Source organism: Triticum urartu, chromosome 7A (genome assembly GCF_056163025.1).
Source record: "Triticum urartu cultivar PI428250 chromosome 7A, HENAU_Tu73, whole genome shotgun sequence".
NCBI lineage: Eukaryota > Viridiplantae > Streptophyta > Magnoliopsida > Poales > Poaceae > Triticum > Triticum urartu.
In genome coordinates, this window is record NC_141879.1 from 681,790,407 (window position 1) to 681,794,460 (window position 4,054).

General features: G+C 51.8%; 1 pseudogene; it reads right to left on the reverse strand.

Annotated features, from left to right (window-relative positions):
• Window positions 1-2,551: 2,551 nt before the first annotated feature.
• LOC147961444 (F-box protein At5g07610-like) lies at window positions 2,552-3,743 on the reverse strand (annotated as a pseudogene).
• Between the last annotated feature and the right edge of the window lie 311 nt (window positions 3,744-4,054).

The following is a 4,054-nucleotide window of genomic DNA, read 5'->3' on the forward strand; positions in this document are numbered from 1 at the left end:
GCAAAGCCCGTGCGGGGGTGGCAGCGGCGGGGCCTTCTACCGTTGCGCGGCGACCAGTCCTAGGGGAGCGGCGGCGTGTGGCGCTTGGTGCTGTGGTGCCTGGTGGTGGACTGCGCGGCTGGCTCGCCTATCTCCGGTGATGCTCTGGCGGCGGGGGTGATGCTCGGCTTGCGGGTGCGGAGGGGGCTGTTGCAGGGCGCTGCGTGGGGCGGCTGGATCGAGCCGGTCGCGGCCAGATCTGGCTTCCCCGGTTTCTGCTGCGGGGGTCAGCGGCATGGGTGCTCGGATGCCGGGGCGGCGGCCCCGGACCTCTTCGATCTCTGGGTGGTGCGGCCGCGGGCGGGCGGTGGCTCTCGTCGGCTGTGTGGGCGGCGGCGGCGGAGCTGCTGTGGTTTGGCGTCTCTGCTGCGGCGGGAGGTGGTGTGGCTCGGCGAGATTCGGGTGTGGCTCCTCCTTCCTCTAGCGAGGTCGGCTGGTCGGTGGAGACGGCAGTGTGCGCCCAGGACCCGGCAGCACGACTGCTGCTGGCCGGCGGGTCGCGCGGGACGGCCTCAGCTGGGACGGGCGCGGGCGCTGACGGGAGATTCCCTTCGGTGCTCTGCGGTGCAGGTTTGGTTGCGGTTGTTGGCCGGCTGGTTCGGGCTCGCGGTGGTGGAGCATCTCCGGGAGAAATCCTTCTCCGGCCTCTGCCGGATCCGGCGATGGCGACGCCCGCGGGCACCGCACTCTTTCTTGGAAGCGCCGTTTTGGTGTGGTGCTTCTCCCGCGGCCTTGGCTCCGGAGGGAATCCTCAGATCCGCGGGATCGGGCGATGAAGGCGTCTCCACGTCTTCTTCCTCCTTGGGGGCATCGTCTTGGAGCCGGCTACAACCGGAGACCGGTGGAAGGCGGCATCTTCGCCGCGGTGGATGGCGGCATCTTCGCCGCGTGGTTGCTGAGGCGGCCCTTTAGGGGGCGCTGATTTCTGTTTAGCAACGATGGTGGCGTCGAGAGGAGCTTGGGTTGCGGCTCGGGCTTTGGTAGTCGGATCTTCCCGGCGTGTCCGAGGTGCTCTTTCGTGGGTTGCCCGGTTGCTTTGAAGTCAGAGCTGCGGTGGAGCGGATCGATGTGGTGACGATGACATGCGCTCGGTGGTCGTTCGCGGCGGGCATGGTCGGCGCAAGTCCTGCATATTTCCCGGGCAATGATCGTCGTCAAAGTCAGAGCTGTCAGTTGTTCGTGCATGTGGCCATCTGTTGGCATGTGCCATCGTGGAGTGTGTTCCATGTCAATGGCCAGGTTGGCCGGTGGTGCCCATGTGTTTATGGGTTGGGTTGTTTCGGTTTTAGCCTGGTTTTCCGTCAATTAACCGGGCAATTCTCACTTCTTCTTAATCAATGAAAATGGCAAGTCTTTTGCCTCATTTCAAAAAAAATTATTTACAAAGAATTAGTGCAGAGCTACCAAAATTCCGTCCAAGGAGTAAGGATATAACCGTAGGTAGTTACTAATAAGGGGGAGTAGAACAGTTCAATGGCTATATGCTTCACATTATTCAGCGGAATACACATTGACAATAGAAGTTATCTGAGGAAACAATATATAACCAATTGATGCAACAAAGGTAGTCTAGCTTTAATTAATTAAGGCAGGAAGCCAGGGGTATGAAAGGAAATAGGTTAGACCAACAAAAGGTCTATAAAGTAACAGCCTAAACATCAATGCAATGGCATTAACTCTAGCTAAAAATGCATGTGCTAAGTGCTAAACTTAACAAGCACCGAGCTAAAAAAATTCCATAGTATTCCTGACATGCTTATCTACTGGAAAAAAATAAGTCTATCCTTATTCTGCTAACTATGTCCCTGGAATGATTAATTTTACTCTACAACTGAGTGATCTGCTTACTGCAAATTACAACATCTGTGGATACTGGTAGGCAAGGCAACTACTCTGGTTAGCCCAAGAAAACAGAACTAGGGCCTCTGATTTTCCACAGAATCTTAAAAACCTGCTAGAAAAAGCAATCAGGTTCGGAGAGAGACGAAGATCCCACACATGAAGGCTAATGTTTTCAGTTTCGTTGCTTGGTGATGAGTAAGAAGCTTCAAATCAGGGATACACTTTTATCACGCACCAACTAAATTGAAAGTTTTAAAGAGGACAGGGAAAACGAAAATAGATATTCCGGTCGTAGTTCTAACTTGGAGCCATTAGAAGAAAAAGGAGCAACAAATGGTTCTAAGTCCCAAAAATTATGATCATTTTGTACTACAAAATCTAAACCAGCTAGGTTAAGAATTATAAACATTCACATTTCTTGGCCTTTTGAGATATATAGCATGATCACAATACATGCTTCACACATATGCAAACTACTATGATAAAACACATTAAGGTATCTCATGCAGCTCTACTTGTTGGCGTTTTCCAACTGAACTGAAAACTGAAGTTGGCATTTTCCAACCCAAAACAGTAATATTTGTATTTTAATCTGTGTGAATATTACTCTTGAGAATGCAACGGAGCACCTCATTGCTGACCGCCCACCATTTAATCAGCAGAACATTCATCAATTTGGAGTTGCCATCCGTATTCCTCCATCAAGTGGTAGGGGGGGCAACAATGGCACATGTGAGAAAAAGGCCGTAAACTTCTGATAGTTAGGCTCAATGTGATACACAATTGCGCTTTCATGATGATCCAGATCGTATGCAACCAGTTCATTCTTCCAATGAGCCATAAAGAAGATTATATTGGCATGTGGGTGTACTGCAATAACTTCGAGGTCAAAGCCGAGGCGAAAAATCTTCTTTGGAGCTACATTTGAAAGCTTGTGCAGCAATTTCCAACGCGTGCACTTGTCATCCAGGTGAGTCACATCCCACTGATAAATCTCAACACCAAGAACGTAAACTAATATAGTCGAAAATGCATTAGAACCGTGCCCTTCAATGCCGCCGGAGTCGATATAAACTAGCTGTCCGACAGACTTTCCGATGAATCCGGAGGAAAATGGATCAACACTAATTGGTAGCTGGATGATTCTCCACTCTCCAGTTTAGCCCTTGTGCGTCAACTATTGCCAACCCAAACTGACGTATGAGCAAGTGCAGACACCCCTTACGGAAAACTCCCGGTTCACGCCAGCACAGCCTAACTTGGATGTCCCACTGGGGGTCCATTGCAACCCAAGCACCAGTTTTTGAAGAGTAAATGTTGACTCCTGTCATAGTCCAGTCTGGCCAATCCAGTACAAACTCGAACACATGAAACTCTTGAGTGGAAACACCACTGTCGAAACCCAAGTAAGCATGGCAGATGTTGCCGGTAGAGCCAGAGTCAGGCAGCACAGTGTACTCACTCGTAGCTGGATTGGAGACCATGTAGCGAACTTTTCCAGCAGGGGTGGCCGCCCGAATGCGGGCAAGAAACAATCCATCGCAGGAACCCTCAAGAGAGAAGAAATTGCCCATCTTGTCAGGCGGTTGTGGTAGGCGTGGGTAGGTCTTGGGAACGCTCGACCAGGGGAAGGCGGACAGGTCGGCGTACTTGACGGCCGTGGCCTCGCCGGTGATGTGGTAGAAGAAGCCGGCCAGGGTCTGCACAACTTTCTTCCGGTGGGCGGGGTCGACGATCAGGTCGCGCCAGGCCGGGCAGACGCACTTGCAGATGCAAAGTGATTTGTAGGGCACACGAGAGAGGATCTCTGCGATCAGGTCATGGGTGAGCCTAGAGATCGGCCCCTCCACTGGCTTCTTCATAGCTCGGAAACGGTGGCGGCTGGAATAGGTAGGTTGTGATTTTTTTTAGCGAATAGCTAGGTTGTGATGGGAGATGGATGGATGGCGGCGGAGGCGGAGTGGAATAGTGGGCACGGCCCAACGTGAAAGCCTCTCACATTTTTTTTATTTTGAGATTTTTGATTGCCCTGTCGTTTCCACGAATTAACCCGCTTTAAAAGCGCTCACTTCAAACACACCTCTTCGCCTCTTTTGTTGGAGAACTCGTCGTGCCCACGGCCCTTGATGACATCTGCCACCTTGGCAACATCACCGATGATCACCGGCAGTAT